A 27258-nucleotide genomic window follows, 5' to 3' on the forward strand; every position below is an offset into this window, starting at 1 on the left:
ATACAATCTCACTCTGGCCAAAACTACCTTGAAAAACAAAAATGTTGGAAGATTCACAATTCCCAATTTCAAAACTTAATACAAAGTGATAGTAATGAAGACAATGCAATACTGGCAGAAAAACAGGCATACAGATGAATGAAGTCCAGAAATAAACTGTTACATTTATGGTCAACTGACTTTTGACAAGGGTGCCAAGATAACTGAGAGAGGAAAGAGCACTCTTTTCAACAAATGATGCTGGGACAACTGGACATCCACATGCAAAAGAATGAAGTTGAATACCTATTCACAAAAATTTACTCAAAATGAGCTAGAGACCTAAATGTAAGAGCTAAAACTATAAAATTCTTAGAAGAAAACAGAAGTGTAAATCTTTGTGGCTGTGTGTTAGGCCACAGTTTCATAGATACCACACCAGAAGTACAAGAGACAAAGAAAAAACAGATAAATTGGACTTCATCAAAATTTAAAATATTTGTGCTTCAAAGGACAATATCCTAAAAGTGAAAGACAAACCAAAAAATGGGAGAACATATATGTAAATCATATATCCAATAAGGGACTTGTAACCAAATATATAAAGAACTTACAATTCAACAAGACACACAAATAACCCAATAAAATACGGACAAAAACTCTAAATAGACACTTCCCCAAATAAGATATACAATACTTAATTAGCACATGAAAAGATGTTCAACAATGTTAATCTTCAGGAAAATGCAAATCAAAACCAAAATGAGATACCACTTCAAACCCACTAGATGGCAACAAAAAAAACACAGACAATAAAAAGTGTTGGTGAAGATGTGGAGAAACTGAAACCCTCATATACTGCCAGTGGGTGGAACTGTAAACTGGCAGGGGCACAGTCACTTTAGAAAACAGTTCAGCAGTTCCTCAAAAGGTTAAGAGTTACCATATGATCCAGCAATTCCACCCAAGAGAATTGAATACACATGTCTACACAAAAACTTGTACACAAATGTTCATGGCATCATTATTCATAGCCAAAAATAAGCAACAACCCAAATGCCCACTAACTGATAAATGGGTAAACAATATAATGGTGTATCCATGCAACAGAGTATTACTAAGCCATAAAAAGGAGTACTGATACATGTTACAATTTGGATGAACCTTAAAAATATTATGCTAATTGACTGAAATAACTCATAAAAGATCACATACTGTATGATCCCATTTATATGAAATATCCAGAAAAGGCAAATCTGTAGAGACAGAAAAATTAGTAGTTGCCTGGGGCTGAGGGGAGAAGAAAGATGGAAACAACTACCATGTTTTTTTTAAATAAATTTATTTATTTTTATTTATTTAGTTAGTTTTGGCTGTGTTGGGTCTTCGTTGCTGTGCACGGGCTTTCTCTAGTTGCGGCAAGGGGGGGCTACTCTTCATTGTGATGCGCGGGCTTCTCGCTGCAGTGGCTTCTCTTGCTGCAGAGCATGGCCTCTAGAGTGCGTGGGCTTCAGTAGATGTGGCGCATGGGCTCAGTAGTTGTGGCTCGTGGGCTCTAGAGTGCAGGATCAGTAGTTGTGGCGCACAGGCTTAGTTGCTCTGCGGCATGAGATCTTCCCGGAGCAGGGATCGAACCCATGTCCCCTGCAATGGCAGGTGGATTCTTTACCACTGCGCCACCAGGGAAGCCCATACCATGTTTTTTGTTTGTCTGTTTAATAAATTTATTTATTTATTTATTCATTCATTCATTCATTCATTCATTTATGGCTGTGTTAGGTCTTCGTTGCTGTGCACAGGCTTTCTCTAGTTGCAGTGAGCGGGGGCTACTCTTCCTTGCAGTGCGTGGGCTCATTGTCATGGCTTCTCTTGTTGCGGAGCATGGGCCCCAGGTGCGCAGGCTTCAGTAGCTGTGGCACGTGGGCTCAGTAGTTGTGGCTTGCAGGCTCTAGAGCTCAGGCTCAGTAGTTGTGGCGCACGGGCCCAGTTGCTCCGCGGCATGAGGGATCCTCCCAGGCCAGGGCTCAAATCCGTGTCCCCTGCATTGGCAGGCAGATTCCTAACCACTGTGCCACCAGGGAAGCCCATGTGGTTTTTTTTGGGGGGGTGATGAAAATGTTCTAAATCCAGGTTGTGGGAAAATTTATGGTGTGTGGATTACGTGTCAATAATACTGGTTTTTTTAAAAAACGACTACACACTTATTAGGATGGCTCAAATAAAAAGTGCTGACAGACAATATCAAGTGCTGACAAATATGAGGAGCAACTGGCTCTCACACATTGCTGGGAATGCACAATGGTACATCCAGAGTCTGGTAGATCCTAATGACCGATATGAGAAAAGAATCTAAAAAAGAGTGGATATATGTATATGTATAACTGATTCACTTTGCTGTACAGCAGAAACTAACACAACATTGTAAATCAACTATACTCCAATAAAATTTTTTTTTTAAAAGTCTGGTAGAGTCTAATAAATGTAAACATACACTTACCATACAACCCAACAAGTACACTCCTGAGCATTTGTCCTAGAGAAATGAAACCTACATTCACATAAAACCTGCACATGAATATAGCAGCTCTATTCATAATCACCAAAAACTGAAAACAAACCAAATGTCCCTCAATGGGTAAATGTGGATAAACTGTGGTACATCCACTTCTGGAATACTATCCAGCAGTAAAAAGGAACAAATTCTTGATATATGCAACAATTTGAATGAACCTCAAAGGCATTATGCTGAGTAAAAGAAGCCAGTCTCAAAATGATTCTACTTATAAAATATTCCTGAAAAGACAAAACTACATCACTGGATGCCAGAGGACTAAGTATAAAGGGATATAACACAAGTTTTCTGGGATGATGGAACTGTTCTGTATCCTGATTGTGGTAGTCGTTACATGAATCAATATATGTATGAAAATTCACAGAACTATACACTAGAAAAAAGTCAATTTTACTGTATAACAAGTTTTAAAACAAAAAAAATTTTTAAATCAAGAGAAATTTGAGGGGAAACATGGGGGGAGAAGACAGATGACAGGAGAAGACCAAGAAGAGGAGAGCTTGTGACTCTAAATCTTCCAATTAATGTTTCTGATTAACATTATTTAGTGGTGATAGATTCAGTGGTGATAGGAAGACATTAAGTAAATAACGGGTTTTACTGAGAAAAGTGAGAAATGATCCTAGAAAAATGACCCCCGTATTTTCCATTTTATGAACATTTAAATGAAATATAAATTCATTTAAATACAAGCAAAGCAAACATAAATCATTTAATGAAGCAAAGAGGAATGCTCTTAGGGACACAATTAACTCTAGTCCATTTCATTTTATAGTTATACAGGAATGATTCCTCTAGTACATTCGTTTGTTTGGGGGGTTGCATAATGTATACTGCATGAGAGAAAAGCAGTGATCACTAAGAAATCACCCTGAAATTGCAAAGCTTTTTGATAAAATTTAGTACTATACATACTTTACATTTAACTTACCAACATCTGACATAGGTCAGAATCCAATAGGTGACAAATGACTCAACTTCATTCAAAAATTACATGAACAATTTAGAATTCAATTGTACAAAAACAACATAACTACTTCTCTGAAAACTTCCCCAAGCACATATTAGATACAAAATAGAATTCACCAATCAAAAGTTAACATGATAGGGCTTCCCTGGTGGCGCAGTAGTTGAGAGTCCGCCTGCCAATGCAGGCAGGGGACATGGGTTCGTGCCCCGGTCCGGGAGGATCCCACATGCCGCCGAGCGGCTGGGCCCGTGAGCCATGGCCACTAAGCCTGAGCGTCCGGAGCCTGTGCTCCGCAACGGGAGAGGCCACAACAGTGAGAAGCCCATGTACCACAACATGATAGACCTTTAAGTTACTATAGCAGCAACCAACAGTATCTGATAACTTCCCACTAAAATACCCCAAATTCCCAGTAAAACACATAAAGACAAAAATTAGAAATATATTATGAATGTATTTCCTTGTCCAGAAACATACTTGTAAATCATTTTCATGACTGCATAATACTTTACTGAAAAGGCTTTACCAATGTTTATTTGGCCAATTCTGTATTATTACTTACTTGTTTCTAAATTTTTGTGATAAATATTCTTGCATGTACAAACATCTTTGCACACATGATTATTTTCTACTCTGAATTTTTAAAAGGGGAATTGCTAGGTCAAAGGGTGTGAGATGTGCTTGATTTCAAAGCATTTAATACATATTTGATTTACCTCTTTCTCATACTCTTCATCCAAATCTGACAAAAATTCTACTGGCTCTTTCTTCAAAATGTAGTCAGAATCCCACCACTTCTCAACACTTCCACTAGGACTGCCAGATTCTCTCACCAGGATTTCTGAAAGGTATCTTTACTTCTTCTCCTGCCCCCTAGAGTCTATTCTCAACTCAAGAGCCAAAGAGATTTTTTTCAAAACTTAAGTCAGAACATGCCATTTCTCTGTTGAAAGCCTGGTATTATTTTTCAAAATGGTCTTGAAAAGGCTTATTTTAAGGCATCCAACACTAAATTTCTCTGTCTCTTTCTACTGATTCTGTCAATAGGCATCAAAAGCAGCACTGACTGAAGTCAGGCTAATATATCATTAACCCAAAACAGTAGTTTGTTGTTCAAAGTGAAATAATTGAGAAGGTACCTCTTCACATTAGAGGTTTAATAAGGACTCAAATGAAGGCAACTTCCTCTTTACTAAGGGACAATTTAGGGCAAAAGAAAACCCTGCCATACATCCCATCATACTTGAGAGCTGTGTCAATTAACATAATTTGGGGTAATTTTTTTCAAGCCTTCATTCCTGTTGCATTTTAAATTAAACACTGAGACTTCCCTGATGGCGCAGGGTTAAGAATCCCGCTGCCAATGTAGCGGACGCAGGTTCGAGCCCTGGTCTGGGAAGATCCCACATGCCGCAGAGCAACTGAGCCCATGCGCCGCAACTACTGAGCCTGCGCTCTAGAGCCCGCGAGTCACAGCTACTCAGCCCACGTGCCACAACTACTGAAGCCCGCGCGCCTAGAGCCCATGCTCCGCAACGAGAAGCCACCACAAGGAGAAGCCCACGCACTGCAATGAAGAGTAGCCCCTGCTCGCTGCAACTAGAGAAAGACCGCGCGCAGCAATGAAGACCCAACGCAGCCAAAAATAAATAAATAAATTTATTTTAAAAATAAATTAATTAAACACTGTCTCCCCCAACACACTTAGGGGAAAAAAGTATGTTCTATCTTCCCTTCAAGATGTTTGAAAGCAAGTAAAAGAGTGGTCAAAGGTCTTGTAAGGGATACTAAAAAGGAAAAGAAGAGGATTCTTGGCTTCCCCAGAAACATTCTCATTACTTTTCATTCATTCATTCATTCATTCATTCAGGCTGCACCAGGTCTTAGTTGCGGCACATGGGATCTTCACTGTGGCATGCGGAATCTTCACTACAGCATGAGAGCTTCTTAGTTGCAGCATGCAGACTCTTTTTTTTAATTTATTTATTTATTTATTTATTTATTTATGCGAGGGCTTTCTCTAGTTGTGCCAAGCGGGGACCACTCTTCATTGCAGTGCGCGGGCTTCTCACTATCGCGGCCTCTCCCGTGGCGGAGCACAGGCTCCAGACGCGCAGGCTCAGTAGTTGTGGCTCACGGGCCTAGCCGCTCCGCGGCATGCGGGATCCTCCCAGACCAGGGCTCGAACCCGTGTCCCCTTGCATCGGCAGGCAGACTCCCAACCACCGCGCCACCAGGGAAGCCCGTATGCAGACTCTTAGTCGTGGCATGCGAACTCTTTAGTCCTTCTGCATGCATGAGGAATCTAATTCACTGACCAGGGTGTGAACCCGGCTCCTTGCATTGGGAGCACAGAGTCTTACCCACTGGACCACCAGGAAGTCCCTCATTACTTTTTCACTAAGTATATGAAGCCTAATTTTCTGTCTTTAGATGTTTCTTAACGTGAAGAATCATAGAGCATGACTGCTAAAAGGAGCCTTTACGTCATTTGGTCCAACACTCTCATTTTACAGACACAGAAACTGAGGACCAAGTAGCACATTCTCCTTACCACCTCTCCAAATCTTACCTCCTCTTCAAAGGTCACTCTTCATTTTACTGTGTATATTTTACTTACTCCCAAAGATTTTAAACTCCTGAAGCTCAGAGACCTTGTCTATGTTCCGTCCCCTACCACAGCATGCTTAACAGAGCACCAGGTCACAGTGTACACTGAGTCTTCAAAATGTAAAAGTAAACTAATCAAACTGGGAAGAAAATGTCTATGGAAGAGAGATGCTGTAGAGCTTGAGGTCTCTACTCAGGCCTCAGTACTGATTCTTCTCAAATTCTTGAAAAAAGTAGTCCTATAATTTAAGAAGAAAGTACAGTAAAAGCTTGTCTGACCATTACCCTTATATATTTGACCACTGTCCACATGAGCACGCACGAATACACACACAAACACACACACTGGCCTCTTTCCAATATCTTAAAGTCCAGGCCACTGTATTTTCAGACAAGTAGTATCAATATTTTCTCAACTGGGACGTTTACAAAGCTGAGGCTGTGCTAGAAGGAAACACTAGAAAGTTCAGTCTCATTTTTATCTCCAGTAGAAGGAAAAAGCACTGAAACACAGCAACAAACATATCTGAAAAATTACTATTAATAAGACTGTTCTTTCCCAGCAAGCCAAATGAAAGACTCCCAGAAATAATGCTCTAAAGAAGAGAATGATGACATTATACTTCCATACTTAGATCTTTGTAAATTTTATAAAAATTTCTAATCAAAAACAGTGTCAGTCAACAAACATGGGGGTATAAGAGGTTGGTAGTCAGCAGACCATTTTCAATACTCAGCGCATATACACAGGCCCAGGCACATGATCACATTCCTTACACCCTGCTTTTATAGTAGGAAAGTAGCCATGTGCTACGTGCAAAGAGATGCTGGGTAAATTTCCCAGCAAAAGATAAATTATAGGAATGTAACAATCCCCTAAATGCTTTCTTTCCTTTATTAATCATTAGCTCCTTGCTTCCCATGCTTATTCATGCCAACCAACGTGGCAAATGGCAACACCCAGTGACACTTTGCCTTCTGTCTGAAGTCCAATTTATAGCTGGTTTCTCTATTTGCTTCCAGCTTTTTTAGCAAAAGTTAAAATAACTGTATCGTGTGCTTGAACTTGCCAATTAATAAGTATCCAGGGTTTAATTTGAATGATAGCTTTGCATTCAGCAGAAACTTCAAATAAACCCACTGTTGTAAAACCAATGCTTATGTCAGCTCATGGTCAGAGTACCAACACGGGAACATCTTTTCCTAGCCACACCCTGGGGGCTGGCACTAAAACCACTGACAGCAAATGTAAGAAAAATACAGTACACACAGCTGACGATCTTTGGGAGTCTGCTGGGACCCATCTTCATAAAGGAGCAGTGTACTGGAATTTTGTTTCCAATAAACCCCATGGTCAGGAGGGAAAAGTGCTGGTCAAATACTAAGAACTGGACCTAATGCCTAGGACACAAATAGAGACAAGAGCACAAGTTAAACTCAAGCACAGCATTTTTAAAAGTTCAAATTAAATGAAATGATGTCTGGGAATTACTTCAAAAATATCTGAAGGCAGATGTGGCAGGGGGAGGAAGGGTTTATATGAAATTAGATGACTACGAGTTAGTAACTGTTGAAGCTGAGCGATGAGTACTTGAGGGCTCGGTGTAATTTTATGTTTTTGCATATGTTTGAAATTTTTCATAATACAGAGTTAAATGAAATAAAACAAAATAAAAAGTTTAAGTTACTAAGTTCTAACCTTCTCAGACCTATAAATCACAGGGCCATTGTAGGCTAACCATTCCTATTCTAGATGCTTCACTCATGTTTGTCGTCTGTTTAAATCATCCATGAGAGGGAGCACAAAGAAAAGAAAAAACAAATTTGCTCAAATCATATACTCTCATTCAGTTATTCAATTATGCAAATTTTCCACCAACCTCCTAAGTTTTAGAGTTAAAAGTAACTAGAATAGGTAAAGGAGAAAAGAAGATGGCATTAAAATAATGTAAAGGCAGCCTAGTATATTAGTCAGAAGACGTGGGCTCTAGTCTCAAATCCATTTTTTCTTAGCCATATGGAACTAGATAAATCACTGAGCATCAAGTCTCTCATTCATAAAACAGGAATAATGATAATCAAGCTCTTTTCCACATGTAATCAGAGTAGAAATTACAAGAAGACTGGAGAGAAAATGCAAAGATAAAAGAATGCCTGCAAGTTCTCTTTGCTTTCACAGTGCTGCTGTGGCCATCAGGTGGATTACGTGTGAAAGGACTTTTAAAGAACACGGGCCTGTGGCACCCTTCATACACTGGCTCCTGCTCTTCCACCAACTTCACCCCTTTGCACTCCTCCCATGAAGCCTGCCCCCTTCAGGACCATCCCTCATTCAAACCAGGCACCTTCACACACACCTGGCCTCTGCTCATGCTGCTGCCTCCTGTATCAAACCCCTTTCTCTCTTTTATACACACCTCCTTGGGGCTCTTTACTCATTCCCCTCACCCCCCAAATCAATTTTCCCTCTTCTGTAACCTCAAGCACTTGGTAAAAACACATTGGCTTGCATGCTCATGCACTGTATTGCAGTTAGTTTACCCCACTAAATTATAAGCTCCTTTAAAGCACAAATTTAAAAAAATAAAAAATAAAAAAAGCACAAACTAAAACCCATTCATCATTCATGCAGTGGGTGCGTTATTATCAAATAAAATATAAAGCAAGGAATTTATAGATGAATCAGCATCTAGTGAAATCTCTCTTAAATCTCCTTAACATGCCTACAGAGTCATCTAAAACAAATAATATCAAAAATGAAAAAGGAACTACAAATAAAACCAAAGTAATCTGGAGGCCATGACAAAATTTTGCAATCCCAGTCATTATTCCAACAGGATTTTTAAATTGAATCTACAAAATTCATAGCAGATGGGAAAAATAGCTTCTCCAAGACTTTGGAAAGAGCCAAACAGATATTAAGGTATTAACAAAAATATTTTAACTGTTATGATACTAATAGTAATTGGTGGCACAAAATAGAAAGCCCAGGAAAAAAAACCAGCCTCATCTATGTACACAAATTTAATATGTATCAGAAGCAAACATCACAAAACAGTCACAAAACATTAATTTATGGTATTGGGTTCCCTCATCCACACTCCTACACTCATCCTGCTTCATCTATGGCTACCCCCTATTTATTTTCTGATGCCTCACAAATCTGCCTGCAACCAAAACTTCTATGCTAAATCCCGAGACCTGACCATTCAAAGGCCAAGGGACAAATTCTACCTGACTGTTCCACTGGGCCTGTCAAATTCAAAGAACACCAAATGGAACATATCTTCCCTAGTAACTCAATCCTCCTCTTCATTTTCCTCTCCTGGTAAATGAACCACTGCCTCCCAAATGCTTAAGCTAAAAATCTGGGAGCATTTATGTAGTTTCTCCCTTAACCTCTCCATACACAACAGGTATAAGTCCTGTCAATTCTTCCTCCTTCATAGCTCTTGAATCAATTCTCCTCCCTTTTCTTGCTCTGCTGGTATGGCTTTAATTCTCATCCTCATCTTATTCTCAAGGATAACTCCACAGCCTGACTGGTACTTTCTAACTTCCTTTAATCAGTTCATTCACTATCCTGTCTCAGGAGTGATCTTTTTTTTTTTAATTTATTTTATTTATTTATTTTTGGCTGCGTTGGGTCTTCGTTGCTGCACGCGGCTTTCTCTAGTTGTGGCAAGCAGGGGCTACTCTTTGTTGTGGTGCGCAGGCTCCTCAGTGCAGTGGCTTTTCTTGTTGTGGAGCACAGGCTCTAGGCGCGCGGCCTTCAGTAGTTGTGGCATGTGGGCTCAGTAGTTGTGGGTCTCGGGCTCTAGAGCTCAGGCTTAGTAGTTGTGGAGCACCGGCTTAGCTGCTCTGTGGCACGTGGGATCTTCCTGGACCAAGGATTGAACCCGTGTCCCCTGCACTGGCAGGCAGATTCTTAACCACTACACCACCAGGGAAGCCCCCAAGAGTGATCCATCTAAAATGTAAATATACTTATGACACTCCCCTACTTAAAACCCTTCAATGACTTTCTCCTTCTTTCAAAAAAATCCTTACCATAAGGCCTTTCATGATACAGCCCTTGCCTGCCCCTCAGCCTCTTATTACTCCTCATCATCAACTCCCCTACATATACACACACATACACACACACACACACACTCTCTCTCTCTCTCTCTCTCTCTCTCACTCAAAGCTGCCTTCATCTTCAACAATGTGCAGCATCTCTTACTCACAACTCCCATTCATCCTTCAATATTAGGTTTCAATACTATCTCTTCTAGGAAGCTTTCCTGACAGCTCTCTGCCTCATATGACGCAGTTGTCCTTCCTAGTGCTCTTGTACTTACCCATATCTTATTTCTTCTAAGTTGTCTGTTTTTTTTCAGTAGATTGTGAACTCCTTGAAAGTAAGGACTTTTGAATGAGTTAATGGATTCTTGATTGCCAATAAGTTAATGTAACTAGATTCTATGAGTGTAATTTGTTGTGTAATTTGTTGTGAGTTCTTGGAAGGTACTGACTACATCTTATCCTTTTCAGTTTTCCCCAGAGCATATAACATAAAATGCTACATGCATATTGAGCACTCAGTAAATATGCAATGAGTGACCCCACTAAAACTTTCTTTCTCACTAAAATCCCAGACAGCTAACTCTTTCCTATAATTAGAATACTGGTCTTTCCTCCTGATTCCAGCGTTAAAATATGGATCGACTATATTCAGAAAGACTAAAGTACAAAGTTCACCTCTTGTTTTTCCCCCCTCTGGCCCTTGCTCTTCTAATCCACCTTCTTTATTGATCAGTCTATTTCATCTGCCTCTATCATTTCACACTCTCATTAATGAATAAATCAGAATCTCATTTTTTTTGTACTCCCTTAGACTCACTGCAACAAACCAGAAGTTAAAGTTACATTTCTGTCCTAGAATCACTTTACACATAAGGAAAGTGAAGCTCAGAAAGAATAAGTAACTTACTTAAGGTATCAATACTTGGCAAATTGTTGACCAAGTTGCAAACCAGGTCTGACTCTAAAAGTATGATGACTATTCCATGGTTGATTCCCAGACATTAAGCTTGGCATGAACAAAAAGCGGTGTAGGCAACATATGGTGCAAATGAAGTGAATTTAAGACTCTGATAGCGTTATAAGGCTTTCATTAGCATATAGTTTAAAAAAATGTACCTAACTTTTGTTTTTTAATAAATTTATTTATTTTTTTATTTATGGCTGTGTTGGGTCTTCATTGCTGTGTGTGGGCTTTCTCTAGTTGCAGTGAGTGGGGGCTACTCTTCGTTATGGTGCACAGGCTTCTCATTGCAGTGGTTTCTCTTTGTTGTGGAGCATAGGCTCTAGGTGTGCAGGCTTCGGTAGTTGTGGCACGTGAGCGCAGTAGTTGTGGCTCACAACTAGAGCACAGGCTCAGCAGTTGTGGCACACGGGCTTAGTTGCTCCACGGCATGTGGGATCTTCCCGGACCAGGGCTCAAACCCATGTCCGCTGCATTGGCAACCAGATTCTTAACCAATGCATCACCAGGTAAGTCCCTGTGGACTTTTGAATTATCCTATTTCGATCATCTTAGATCTAATCAGAATGACAGATGAAAACTCTAAATCCATGTATGCATTCTGCTATTTGCATAAATGAACAGCATGCATTTTTGCACACTTTCTGCAAGTCCCTGATGATTTTATCTAGATAGCATTAAGAACGGAGAGCTGAAAAAAAAAAAAAAAAAAAAAAAAAAAAAGAATGGAGAGCTAGATCTGGTCCTAAGAGATAACAGACATACACGGAAGCTAAAATCTAGCACGTCAAGAAGTAGCTCTACATTTCCTGTGTTTTCTAGCAGTTTAGTTTTGCTTCAGCACAGTCACTCTCACATGTAAATAAGTTCCCACTTCTGTCGTGAGAAATTATGCCTCTGACACAAAGTTACTCAGAGCTGGAATTCTGTGATTTTCTCTATAAAAATCTGGGTATCAAATCTTTGATCAGAAACCACTATTAAAACAATCTCTATGGGAAAAGCTGAATTTTGCCTTTATAGTCTCATCTTCCTGCACCTTACCAAGGATTATATAGTACAGTGTGTGTACAACTATGTATTGTTATATTTTTCCAGAGTAGACATTTTCCTTCAGTTCAAAAATAAATGAATAAAATGCAATTCCCAGTAAAATACCTAAAATGTGGAGCATTCTTGCTATGAAACCTTACACTTACACTTGAATTAAACAAACATTTACTGAGCACATAAGTAAGTATGATTCATCATTTGGCTTCAAAGAACTAGCAACTCAGCAGGGGAAAAAGACAATAAACTATGTATGCCTACTATATACACACACACATATACACACATGATGAAAGTATAAGATCATACAAAAGGTATGAAAAATAATACAAGTTTTCCAATAAAGGATCACATCCATGGGCTCATAAAAAGCTAAATGAAGAAAATGACATCAGAATGAATCTTAGAAGATAAGCAGGACTCCAACTGTGGGACTGAAGGAAGAAAGAGTATTTTGAGCAGAGAAAATAAGATAATAAGAAGCCTCAATGTGAAAGAGTATAGCATGTATTCAGAAAATATTAAGCAATCAGTTTAACCAGAGTGTATGGGAACAAAAGCAAAGAAAACTGGAAAAACAAAAATGTACTATCTCAAAGTTGTCAGTAACCTAAAAAAATGTGCTAAAATCTAATGCATGAAACTCTTCTACTACATAAATGTAAGAAAAGGCTGAAGGAAACACATCCAGCATGGCAGAATAGGACCTCTAAAAGTCTGATCTTCCATAAAATTAATGAGAACAGAACACTGACACAAATGGTCAAAATCAACTTTTTCAGAAATCTGAAAAACAAAGGCTTGCAACAATCTAAAAAACATTTAGTCATGAAAAGCAGCTGAATTTCAGCAAGCAGAGCAAGCTTTATGGCATTTCAATTTGTCCTATTTCCCTCCTCCCAGCTCCATGGAAGCCTGGGAAATCAACAACCTGCAAACATGGTAGATGTGAATAACAGCAGTCCAGTAGCCACTCAAGGGAGCAGAAGAGGTTAGGAGCTCCCTCTGAAACCACAACTCCAAAGAATTGTATTACTTAACTAGTCTAGCAGCTCACTGGAAAAACTCCACTCTCAGGGCTTATCTTTATTGGACCTGAATCAGAGCACCCTCAATGTAAACAATTCTATCTCCAGGGCTTTTGTTAAAATAACCAGAGACAATTTTTTAATGCCATAGCTGTCTGCAGTGGCAATAACAATTGGGGCAAACAATATATTGATCAAAAAACTTAAAAGGAAAAACTGAGGAATGAGATGTAGAGGGTTTAGAAAAGCTCCAACATATTTTTAGTAATCTAGAAGGCATGCACATGCCAGGAAAGACCTAGGAAGGCCCTATTCTCTCACCTCTGGCTGACCCTGATATTCTACACAAGCAGGAAGTAAAGGCTAAGGCACAATGTAAGCTTCTGGTGCGTTAAGGGAGCCACAACACACACACACACACACACACACACACACACACAGTCCCTCAACAAGGTTGGTAGACTTATGGGTTCAAGACATAAGGAAATCTGCCCAATCGTTAGCTAACCACTAAGCAAACCAAGCAGAGACTTCAGTGGTTACACAGGACAAAGAGTACAGGGTTTACAGAATTAGTCCAAAAAAGTAACAAAACAAATAGCAACAACAACAAACCCTGGGAGAGAGGGTGATTTTCAGAGTAGCTACATTATATTATTTAAAATGTCCATTTTCAGCAAAAACTATGAGACACACAAAGAAACAAGAGAGTATGACCCAAACACAGGGGAAAAAAAGGCAGTCAATAGAAACTATCCTTAAGGAAGCCCAGATGTTGGACTTACTAGACAAGGACTTTAAATCAACTTTTGTAACTATGTTCAAAGAACTAAAGGAGGACTTCCCTGGTGGCGCAGTGGTTGAGAGTCCGCCTGCCAATGCAGGGGACATGGGTTCATGCCCCGGTCCAGGAAGATCTCACATGCCGCGGAGTGGCTGGGCCCACGAGCCATGGCCACTGAGCCTGCACGTCCGGAGCCTGTGCTCCACCACAGGAGAGGCCACAACAGTGAGAGGCCCACGTACCACAAAAAAAGAAAAAAAAAGAACGAAAGGAGATCATGTCTGAAGAATTTAAAGGAATTATGAGAATTTCTCACCAAATCCGGAGTATCAATAGAGATAAAAATTATTCTTTAAAAAAAAGAACCAAGCAGAAATTCTGGAGTTAAAGTATAATAATTAAAATGAAAAATTCACTAGAGGGGCTCAACAGCAGATTTAAGCTAGCTGAAGAATCTGCAGACTTAAAGAGAGATCGATTTTCTAGTCTGAAAAACAGAAAGAAGAATGAACAAAAATGAATTCAGCCTCAGATCTCTGGGATATCATCAAGCACACCAAAATATGCAGAAGTCCCAGAGGAGACAAAAAGAGGAAAAAATCAGAGTTACATAAATAAATGGCTGAAAACACCCTAAATTCAGTGAAAAACATTAATCTTAACAACCGAGGAACTAGATAAACACCAAGTAGGATAAATCAAAGAGATATACAGCTAGACAGATTATAATCAAACTGTCAGAAGCCAAAAACAGAGGTTATTGAAGGTACCAAGAAAAAAGTGACTCATCGCATTCAAAATCCTCAATAAGATGAAAAGCTGACTTCTCATCAAAACCACGGAGGTCAGAGACAGTGGGATAACATATTCGCAGTGCTAAAAGAAAAGGAAAAAGACTATCAATCAAGAATTCTAAATCCAGCAAAACTATCCTTCAAAAATGAAGGAGAGGGACTTCCCTGGTGGTGCAGTGGCTAGGAATCCACCTGCCAATGCAGGGGACATGGGTTTGATTCCTGGTCTGGGAAGTTCCCACATGTCATGGAGCAAATAAGCCTGTGTGCCACAACTACTTAGCCTGCACTCTAGAGCCTGCATGCCACAACTACTGAAGCCCGTGCACCTAGAGCCTGCACTCCGCAGCCAGAGAAGCCACCACAAGGAGAAGCCTGCACACGGCAACAAAGAGTAGCCCCCACTTACCACATCTAGAGAAAGCCCGCGCACAGCAACGAAGATCCAACACAGCCAAAAAATAAATTAATTAAATTTTTTAAAAAAATCTAAAAAATAAATAAATAATTTAAAAACTAACCATCTCTTTTTAAAAAAAAGAAGAAGGAGAAATTAAGATATCCCCAGTAAACAAAACTGAAAGAATTCATCGCTGGAAGGGCTGCTGTACAAGAAATAAAGGGAGTCCTTAATGAAATAAAAAGACGCTAGACAGTAACCCAAATCCATATGAAGAAATAAGCACTAATAAAGATAACTACACAGATAAATACATAAGGCAGTATAAACATATTTTTGTTCGTAACTCTTTTCCTACATGAATTAAATGACAACTGCATAAAGCAATAATTAAATAACTGTTGATGGGATTTTATTATAAAATATGCAGTTTGAATGACAATAAGAACACAAAGAAGGAGGAAATGAACAGAACTCTATTAAAACAAAGTTTTTGCATACTATTGAAATTAAGTTGGTATTAATCCAAAATAGATTGCTCTAAGATACTAACTGTAATCACCAGGAAAATAAAGAAAATTATAATAAAAGAAATAACAAGCTAATTAAAACATATACTAGAAAATATTTAATACAAAAAAGGCAGTAATGGAGGAATAGAGAAACTAAAAAGACATAAAACATATAGAAAACAAATAGCAAAATGGAAAACATAAATCCTAATATACTAGTAATTACATTAAATGTAAATCGATTACACACTCGATTGGCAGGTGAGGATTGGCAGAATGGACCAAAACGAAAACAAAAAACAACTTAAAAAAATCCAAATATATGATTTCTACAAGACATACTTTAGACTCAAAGACTAAGTGGGCTGAAAGCAAAAGGAGAGAAAAATACACACACATAAACAGTAGCAAAAAGACTCTGGAGTAGCTATACTAGCATCAGATACAATGCACTGTAAGATAAAAATTGTTACTAAAGACAAGGAACATTTTTATAATTACAAGAGAACAAATCTATCAAGAAGATATAACAATTATAAATATATATGCACCTAATAACAGAACCCCCAGATATACGAAGCAACAACTGACAGAATTGAAAGGAGAAATAGACAATTCAACAATAACAGTTGGAGGCTTCAATTCTCTACTTTCAATATGGATAACACAACCACACAAAAGATCGGCAAGGAACCAGAAGACTCAAACAACACTACAAACCAACAAAATCTAGCAAACATCTATAAAACAGTCCAAGAACAATAGCAGAATATAACATTGTTTTCAAGTGCACAGGTAACATTCTCTAAAACAGGCCATAAAAGAAGTCTCCATAAATTTAAAGGATTAAAATCACAAAGTATATTCTCCAACAACAATGGAATGAAATTAGAAAACAATAACGGGAAAATAATTTAAGAAATTTACAAAGATGTGAAACACCACTCCCCTAAATAACCAATGAGCCAAAAAACCATATGGGAAGTTAGAAGATATTTTGGGGGACATCCCTGGTGGTCCAGTGGTAAAGAATCCGCCTTCCAACGCAGGGGACACAGGTTCAATCCCTGGTCGGGGAACTAAGATCCCACATGCCATGGGGCAACTAAGCCCACATGTCACAACTACTGAGCTCATGCACCTCAAGGAGAGAGCCTGCATGCCACAAAACTACAGAGCCCACATGGCCTGGAGCCTGCATGCCACAACTAGAGAGAGGCCTGCTAGAGAAGACTGTGCACCACAACTAGAGAGAAGCCAACGTGCCACAACGAAAGACCCCAAATGCCTCAATGAAGATCCTGCATGCTGCAACTAAGACCCAACACAGCCAAAAAGAAGAAAAATACTTTACGATAAAAACCAAAACTTATGGGACATAACAAAAGCAGCAAGAGCCATGCTATGAGAAAATTTATCGCTGTAAACACCTGTATTTAAAAAAAAGATCTCACGTCAACATGTTACACACCTTAAACTTACACAATGTTATTATGTCAATTATATCTGAATTTTAAAATTTTTTTTAATTTTAAAAATTAAAAAGATCTCAAATCAACAACCAAACTGTACGCTTTAAGAAACTAGAAAAAGAAGAACAAACTAAACCCAAAGCCAGCAGACAGAAGGAAATAATTCATGAAATAAATACAATAGAGAATAAAATAGAGAAAATCAACAAAACAAAAAGTCGGTTCTTTGAAAAGATCAACAGAATTGACGATCATTTAGTTAGAGTGAACAAGAACAAATGAGAGAAGAGCCAAATTACTAAAGACCAAATTACTGAAATTACTACCAACTTTACATAAATAAGAATGATTATAAAGGATTGTATGGAATACTATAAAAATTGTAATGTAACAAATTACAAAACCTAGGTGAAATGAACAAATCCCCAGAAGACACAAACTGCTCAAATCAACTCACAAAGAAGTAATTTGAATAAAGCTATAACAAGTAAAGAAAATGAATAAATAATCAAAAACTTCCCACAAAGAAAAGCCCAGGACCAGATGGCTTCACAGGTGAATTCTATGAAACATTAAGAATGAACACCAGGGCTTCCCTGGTGGCGCAGTGATTGAGAGTCCGCCTGCCGATGCAGGGGACATGGGGTTGTGCCCCGGTCCGGGAGGATCCCACATGCCGCAGAGCGGCTGGGACCGTGAGCCATGGCTGCTGGGCCTGCGCGTCCGGAGCCTGTGCTCCGCAACGGGAGAGGCCACAACAGTGAGAGGCCCGTGTACCGCAAAAAAAAAAAGAATGAACACCAACCCTTAACAAATTCTTCCAAAATACAGAAGAGATGGGAACACTTCCCAACTCATCCTATGAAGCCAATTTTCCTGATTCCAAAACCAGACGAAGACACTACAAGAAAACTATAAATAAACATTTATTATATAAATGCAAAAATCCTCAACAAAATAGCAGCAAACCAAATCCAATAACATATATAGAGAATCACACATCATGACCAAATGTGGTGTACTCCATGCACGCAAAGTTGTTTCAACATATGAAAATCAATTAATGTCATACACAAGAACAAAAGAGCAAAAACCACATGATCTCAAATAGGCACTGAAAAAAGCATTGGACAAAATCCAACGCTCTTTCATGATAAACACAATGAATAAACTAGAAATAGAGAACATCATCAACTTGAAAAAGGACATCTAAGGAAACCCACAGCTAACTTCACATTTAACGATTCCCCCTAATATCAGGAACAAGACAGGATGTACACTCTCACCATTTCTATTCAGTATTATACAGGAGATTCTAGCCAGGGCAGTTAGACAAGAAAAAGAAAAGAAAAACAATCCAGATTGGAAGGACGAAGTAAGACTATCTCTCTTCAGAGATTATATATCATGTATATATAAAATCCTAATAAGTCACTAAAAAACTATCAGAACTATTAAATTAATTTGGTATGGTTTTAAGATACATGACTAATATAAAGAATTCAATTATATTTCTATATACTATCAATAACAATCCAAAAACAAAATTAATTAAAGAATTCCACTTACAATAGCACCAAAAGAATAAAATATTGGGCTTCCCTGGTGGCACAGTGGTTGAGAGTCCACCTGCCAATGCAGGGGACATGGGTTCGTACCCCGGTCCGGGAGGATCCCACATGCCGTGGAGCAGTTGGGCCAGTGAGCCATGGCCGCTGAGCCTGTGTGTCTGCAGCCTGTGCTCCACAACGGGAGAGGCCACAACGGTGAGAGGCCCATGTACCGCAAAAAAAATAATAATAATAAAATAAAATATTAAGAAATACATTTAACCAAAAAATGCAAAACTTGTACACTGAAAACTAGAAAACACTATTGAAGTAAATTAAAGAAGATCTAAATAAGTGAAAAGTCATTACATGCTCATGGATTGGAAGAATAATACAGTTAAGATGGCAATATTCCCCAAACTGATCTACAAGTTCAACGCAATCTCTGTCAAAATTCCAACCAGACAAGAGTGCCAAGACAATTCAAAGGGAGAAAGAATAGTATTTTCAACATATGGTGCTAAGACAACTGAATATCTATAGCAAAAAATGAGGTTGGACCCCTATCTCATACCACATACAAAATTCACAAAAGTGGATTAAAGATCTAAATGTAAGAGCTGAAACTATAAAACTCTTGGAAGAAAACATAGGAGTAAGTTTTCATGACCTTGAATCAGGCAATGGTTTCTTAAATATGAAACATAAAGCGCAAGCAACAAAAGAAAAAAAGAAGACAAATTGGACTTAATCAAAATTAAAAACCTTTGTGCCATCAAGAAAGTGAAAAGAGGGCTTCTCTGGTGGCACAGTGGTTAAGAATCCACTTAACCACTGCCAATGCAGGGGACACGGGTTCGAGCCCTGGTCTGGGAAGATCCCACATGCCGCAGAGCAACTAAGCCCATGCGCCACAGCTACTGAGCCTGCGCTCTAGAGCCCACGAGCAACAACTACTGAGCCCACTGTGCCACAACTACTGAAGCCTGAGTGCCTAGAGCCCATGCTCTGCAACAAGAGAAGCCACTGCAATGAGAAGCCGAAGCACTGCAATGAAGAGCAGCCCCCGCCTGCCGCAACGAGAGAAAGCCCGCGCGCAGCAACGAAGACCCAACACAGCCAAAAATAAACGAATAAAATAAATAAATTTTAAAAAAGAAAAAAAGAAGGAAAGTGAAAAGACACCTACAGAACAGATTTGTATCTGCAAATCATATCTGATAAGGGTCTAGTATCCAGAATATATAAAGAAATCTTACAACTCAACAACAGAAGGACAAATAACTCAATTTAAAAATGGACAAAGGAACAGAGATTCCTCCAAAGATATAAAAATAGCCAAAAAGCACATGAAAAGATGCTCAACATCATTAGCCATCAGGGAAATGCAATCAAAACCACAATGAGATATTACTCCATACCCATTTGGATAGCTAAAATATGAAGGTCAGATAACAACAAGTCTTGGCAATGAGGTAGAAAAATTGGAACCCTCATTTCTTGCTAATAGAAATGTAAAATAGAGTAGCCAATTTGGGAAACAGTCTGGTAGTTCCTCAAGATATTAGACCTAGAGTTCTAGAGTTACCACATGACCCAGCAATTCCACGCATAGGTATATATCCAAGAGAAATGAAACATGTCCATGCAAAAACTTGTACACAGATGTTCACAGCAGCATTAGTCATAACAGCCAAAATGTACAAACAACCCAAACACTCATCAACTGATTAATATATAAATGTGGTCTATGCATAAAATAGAATATTATTCAGCAAGAAAAAGAAATAAAATATTGATACATTCTACAACATGGAAGAACCTTGAAAACATGCAAAGTGAAAGAAACCAGTAACAAAGGACTACATATTGTATGATTACATGTATATGAAATGTCCTGAATAAGCAAATCTATATATAGAGAAAACAGAGTAGCAGTTGCCTAGGGATGGAGGGGATGACAAGTGGGAGAGTTGGAGGTGACAGGTAAGTAGTGTGCAGTTTCTTGAAAATGTCCTAAAATTGACTGTAGTAAGGGTTGCACAACCCTGTAAACATACTAAAAACAATTTACACCTTAAATGGGTGAATGTATGGTATGTGAATTATAGCTCAATAAAGCTGCTACCAAAAAAAGAAAGTTGGCTGGGCCCTACGCATTAAACTTTTTAGGGTGACTGCCTACTAAAATAGAAGGCATTTTTTTATTGAAGTGTAACTGACTTACAATTTGTATTAATTTCAGGTGTACAACATAGTGAGTCAATATTTTTATACATTACAAAATGATCACTACCATAAGTCTAGTTGCCATCTGTCACCATACAAAGTTATTACAATATTATTGACTATATTCCCTAAGCTGTATATTACACCCCCAAGATTTATTTATTTTATAACTGGAAGTTTATAACTTTTAATCTCTCTCACCTATAAAATAAAAGATTTAAATAGGATCCAGAGTCTCCTAACAAAATATCAAAACTGTCCAGGACACAATCAAAAGTCACTCATCACACCAAGAACCAGGAAAATCACAACTTGAATGACTAAAGACATTAACATAGACTAACACCAAGATGAATAAGATGTTGGAATTATCTGACAAGAATTTTATAGCAGTCGTCATGCTTTAATGAGAAATAAGACATACTCTTGAAACAAATGACAAAATAGAAAATATTATCCAAGAAAGAGAAGATAAACAGAAAAAAATCAAATGGAAGTTACAGAACTGAAAAATACAATAACAAAACAAAACCTCACTGGATGGGCTCAACAGCAGAATGAATATGAGAGAAGAAAGAAGGAGTGAACTTGAAACTAGAAGTAGAACATTAAGAATTACCCAATCTGAGCACCAGAAGAAAAAAAAGAATGCCTCATGCCCCGTAGGACAGTCACAAAAGACCTAACATTTGTATCATCAGAGTCACAGAAAGAAAAGAGAGTGGGGATGAAAAGTTATTCTAAGAAATGGCTGAAAATATCCCAAATTTGGCAAATGACATTAACTCACAGTTCAAGAAGCTAACAGAATTCCAAATAGGATAAACCCAAAAAAATCCATGCTAAGACGTACCATAATTAAACTTCTGCAAACTGAAGACAAAGTCTTTAAAGCAGCTAGGAAGAGAGGATACATTAGCTATAGGGAAACACAAATCCCAAAGACAGAAGATTTCTCATCTGAAATCATGGATATCTGAAGGAAGTGGCATTTTTCAAATGCTGAAAGTGAAGACCTGTCAACCACAAATTCTATAAAGAGACATAGCTGCCAAAGTCTTAAGAAAACTAAAAAACAGGGAATCCATTGGTTTCCAGTGGTCCAGTGGTTAGGACTCAGCGCTCCCACTGCCAGGGGCCAGGGTTCGACCCCTGGTCGGGGAACTAAGACCCCAAGAGCTGCCCGGCATGGCCAAAAAAAAAAAAAAAACTAAAAACAAAAAAAGGCAAACTACTCTACAGTTTACATCTTAGCTCTGAGGAATTATAAAATACGCTGATATCAATATATGAACAATTACAAGGTTTTCCTATAACAGTAATTAAATATTTGAGAATTACAGATTTTCCCCCCTCACCATCACCAATGCTATTCACATAGGTAGATGGCTTTAATCCTACTTCCTTAATTCTCTTAGTTAAAAAGAAAGCTCTGGCTTCCCTAGTGGCGCAGTGGTTGAGAGTCCGCCTGACGACGCAGGGGACACGGATTCGTGCCCCAGTCCGGGAAGATCCCACATGCCGCGGAGCGGCTAAGCCCATGAGCCATGACTGCTGAGCCTGCGAGTCCGGCCACAACAGTGAGAGGCCCACGTACCGCAAAAAAAAAAAAAAAGAAAGTTCTGCCACTGTTCAAGATCTTTATCAATTGGACAGTTTTTGTTCTAAAGATTTCAAAGCTTATAAGCCTAAAATCAGAGCTATTTGTTTAAAAAAGATACATCTGCTTCAACCATATGAAATAAAATCTATTTTAAATAGTATCTGCTAAAGAGGAAGCCTGAATGAACCTCTATAATACTGTCATAGTTTAACCATCTTAAAAGCCAAAGCATAAGAACAAATATTTCTCTTAATGCACTCTAATTTATAGAGTGTGTGTGTTTTTAAAACAAGAATGACTGTGCAGGTATGACTAGTGACCTGTTAAGCAGCCAAAAAAGAAACAGCTGGTCAGCTTGCAAAACCGTGAATTCAGCGATCTGTTTTACATTATTTACCAACTGATTCATTCAGCCAATTTTTATCATTTCTAAAATATACTAAGTATTGTGCAAGGCAGTGATGAAAACATAAATAAGGCATTGTGATATTGTGACATTATAAGATTTATTGTAGAATAGAACAGTGTATCAGTCTTCATCCCTGGTTCCTAGCACAGCGCTCCAAAACCCTTAAATTTCTTGATAGGGGTGAAAGGAACATCTTTTGTTATTCATAATTGGGCCCTTTCAACCACATCTGGGAAAATGGGAGCTGGTTGCCAGAGGAATCAACCCCTGACCTCCGGAAGGGAAAAGAAGCTAATAACCAGCAGCCAGTGATTTAATCAAGTATGCCTATGTAATGAAGCCTCCATGAAAATCCTAAATAAAGGGGTTGGGAGAGCTTCCAGGCTGGTGAATACACGGAGGTGCTGGGAGGATGGCGAGCCCAGAAGAGGCATGGAAGCTCATGGAAGCTCCATGCCCCTTCCCACATACCTTGCCCTATGCATCTCTTCCATCTGGCTGTTCCTGAGTTACAGCCTTTATAATACAGTAAATGGGTAAAGGTAAGTAAAGAGCTTTCCTGAGTTCTGTGAGCCATTATAGCAAATTACTGACCTGAGGAGGGAGCTGTGGGAAGCCCCAGTTTATACCCAATTGGTCAGAAGTACAGGTCACAATCTAGGACTTGTGATTGGTCTGAAGTTGGGAGGAGTCGTGCAGGACTGAGTCCTTAATCTGTGGGGTCTGCACTAAATCCAGATAGTTGGTAATAATTAAGTTGAATTGTAGAATACCCAGTTGTTGCCTGGAGAGTTGGAGAAGTATTTAATGAGAGGGGAAGACCTACATGTTTGGTATCAAAAGTGCTCCGAGTAGTATAAGAAACAGTAGTTTACCTTTAGGCATAATCCCAGACCTCAAGGAACTCCTAGTCATGACAAAAATGGGCCCATGAGAAATAATTTAAATAAAATGTGGTAAGTAGTTTAATAGGTACATGTACAAAATATCAGGAAAGTAGGCAACTAACCATGCCAACAAAAGTGACATTTATGCTGATTTATAAAGGATGAGTTAAATGCTATATATAGCTCCTCAGGGTTCTCACTCCTCTTAGAGCTCTCAAGCCAGTTCTCAGCCCTAGCTGCCTGTTACTGCCACATGAGAAACTTTTTTTTTTTCACACACACACACTGTATTTTATTTTTACAAGAGGAAAAACATTTTTTAAATGAAAAGGTCTGGCCCCACACCAGACCAAGAATCAGAATCTCCTGGATGCCTTAATCCCCTCATCCTTAACCTTTAAAAGCTCCCCAGGTGGTTTTAAAGTAGAGCCTGGGTTGAAAATGGCCTACCCTGTTCAGGAAAAACATAACCCAGACCTCAACCAATCTTCTGGCAATGAGGAGAGAAAGAAAAGGATTTCAGGTAGGAACAACAGGATCTATGGTAGACTTAATGATAGGAAAGAAGAGGATTCTAAGGTTTCTACGGTGAAGACCCTAAAATAGGAAGCTGTGGATGTGCTTGATGCAGCTATGAGCAAGATGAGGGAAGAGAAAGGAAAAAATAAACAAGTTTGAAGTACCAAGTATCCAAGTATAGTTACCCAATAGACAGATGAAAATACGAAACACCTTAAGTTCAAGAAAAATGCGGACTGAATATACATCTTTGAAAACCAAAAATAGACAGGTGCTACTTAAAGCCATGAAGGGAAGTGTACTCACACAAGGAAATTAGAGGACAGAAAAAAGAACAGAAAGTAAAACCCTAAGGAATACCACATTAATCTGAGGGAAAGCATATCAAGGCAATGTTTTGTTTTTGTTTGTTTTCGTTGGTGAAAACCTGAGCATGTGTGCAGGCTGAGAAAAAGAGAGAGAATATAGAATAGGAAAGATGTTAGTTAGCCTTAGAAAGTAACACTTTCTTCCTCTGGTAAAAGGAAAGGAGATCAGGTATCAGAGAGGTATAAGCACACAGAAAAATGACACACCCTTAAGAGTTCAGGGCTGATGCCCACCAATTTCTTCTGTGAAGTAGGAGACAAGATAAGCAATGTAGAGAAGTCAAGAGTAGGACAAGGAAAGGAGAACGGTAAAAACCTATAGACAGCAATTAGGTGTGGGTACATAAAAGGAAGCTGAGGAGTAAGTCAAAGCATCTCCAGACAGTGCAAGTGAAGTTGGGATCCAGAAGTCTAGAACAGCACCAGCGGCTGTTACACACTTCCCTCCAGCCTGCTCTGGAGACCCTAGGAGCAGAAAAAGCCGACTGTTTGATTCATCCAGGCTTGGAAACCATCAGAGCAAATGTGGCAAGAATGGCTTGAGGCCAGTAACACTGCTTTTATAATTTTAAAAAGTCAAACTTATTTTACTCTTTTTAAAAATCGACTATAGTCATTTCCTCTGAGAGCCAGAAAGGGGGACGGGGGTGGCTAATTCCTCTTTCACTCTTAGAGAACTTGTCAGAACTTCCACTCCTAAGCCTTTTTGGTCCCTTCAACAGTTGATTCCAAGAAATCTGAACCTGATTCCTCCCAGCAGACTCTTAAAGGATGAAAATTCACTGCAGACTGGACTATCCAGCTGGGAGATAAACATGTGAAATACTTCTTACACACAGTGCTATTTCAACTAGGAGTTAGGGGCTCTTTCTTCCCTAAAAAATAAAGGTTCAGCCAACACCAGATGGGGGGGGTTAAGGGGGCAATTACATTGCAAACATTGTTAAGAATACTTTACAAAACCAATTATTATAAAACAACACATGGCACAAAGAGAGCAGAATTCAGTTCTTCGGGATGACTGCAGTGAGTTAATAACTGACAATGTAATCTCTATCACACTTGGAGTTCACTAATTCATCCCGCCACCTCCTATACCACTCTTCAGGTAGTGCATCAATTCCCTTTGGATGCTGGACCTCTTGCTACCACCATCTGGAGAGTACAAAGGCCTGGAAGGAGGAAGATGGTAAGACGTGTGAGCACCTACCATGTACCAGGCCTACTGTGTACCAGACTCTGGGCAATACACTTGACACGTCATGGGTGCAGCTCACTGAAAGACGAACTACGGTGTTAAAACTACAGACCGGGCATTCAGGAGAGCCGCAGTGTCTGAAGGTTTCAGTGTAAAGGAAAAGAAGTGCTAGCGACGGTGGTTGATGGAAGCGAAGGGAGAAGGGGCGAGTTGGGAAAGGAAGGCAACTGGGAGCAAAAGGGCAAAACCCAGGAACACATGGCGTGGGGGTGGGAGGGCGCGAGTGAAATGTCCAGAGGACACTGTATAGGAGGCAAGGATAGGGTGAGACTGAGGAAGGGAAGCCCGGGTATAGGTGAGGGAAAAAGTCCAATCCGGGGGGGCCAGGGCGTCTCATCCCCGGCAGGAGCCCCGAAGGACCACGGGGTCTGGGAAACGGTACCAGCCCCGCGAGAGAGAGGGAAAGGCGCGGAGGGGGCGGGAGAGGGCGGGAGGCCGACCACGGCGGGGGCGAGCCGGGCTAAAAGGAAGCCCGAGACAGGGAAACGCCGGCGCAGGGGGAAGGGGTGGCGCCGGAGCCCGGCCGGACCGCCGGGCTCTGCGCTGAGGGGGCGGGGCTGGACAACCGCCCGAGGGCAGAGGGGAGATGCGGCGGCCGGCGGCGACTGGGGCCGAGGGATGCCAGGACAGAGGCGGCCGGGACTCGGAGCTAGGTGAGCGACGACGGGAGCACAACGGGGCCGGGGCGGCGCTCCGACCCGAGCCGCGGCGAGCGCGGCGTCCCCCTTACCTGGGATGAGTGAGGAGCCGCCGCGCCGCCTCCCCAGCATCCTCGGCTCAGCTGCTTCTCCCACCGCCCTAGGTGAGGGCCATTCCACCCACCCGGGAGCCCGCCCTCACCGCCAGGCGCCAGCTGCTGCCAGCTGCTGCCAGCCCGGCTCGGCCGCGCGGAGCTGCGCCGACGCGAACCGGGCCCGCGGCCGCCTCAGCAGCGACTCCCCCAGTCGCCGCCTTAGCGCCTGCAGCCGTCCTCCCGGATGGGCGCGGGATCACACGCGTGCGGCGATTGGTTGCCCGGAGCCAGGCCGGGGGATATGTCGGACTCTCTGATTCGTGGGCTCCACTGGCTGCCTTCCCCCCACCCCGAAGGGGGCGGGGAAGGCCTCCCTCCCGGTCTGACAGGCGGTGAGGGGCGGGGTGGGTCTGACGTCGGGGCCGCCCGGGCGTCCCTGCGTCCTTGCGTGTGCGCGCTCCCTGCGGGGTTCTGGGGCCGCCACCTGTGTGAGCGGGTTGTT

At 40.3% G+C, this 27258-nt stretch overlaps 1 protein-coding gene across 1 annotated transcript in view; it reads right to left on the reverse strand.

The window, feature by feature from the left end:
* The window catches only part of TPST1 (tyrosylprotein sulfotransferase 1), a 114850-nt gene extending 87883 nt beyond the window's left edge, over nt 1-26967 (reverse strand). Inside the window, exon 1 of the mRNA XM_007452649.1 lies at nt 26754-26967. The gene's annotated coding sequence lies outside the window, so the exon portion shown is untranslated. The remainder of the gene's footprint in view (nt 1-26753) is intronic.
* Nucleotides 26968-27258: the final 291 nt, after the last annotated feature.

The sequence above is a fragment of the Lipotes vexillifer genome, unplaced genomic scaffold (assembly GCF_000442215.2).
Source record: "Lipotes vexillifer unplaced genomic scaffold, Lipotes_vexillifer_v1.1 scaffold426, whole genome shotgun sequence".
In the NCBI taxonomy this organism is placed as follows: Eukaryota; Metazoa; Chordata; class Mammalia; order Artiodactyla; family Lipotidae; genus Lipotes; species Lipotes vexillifer.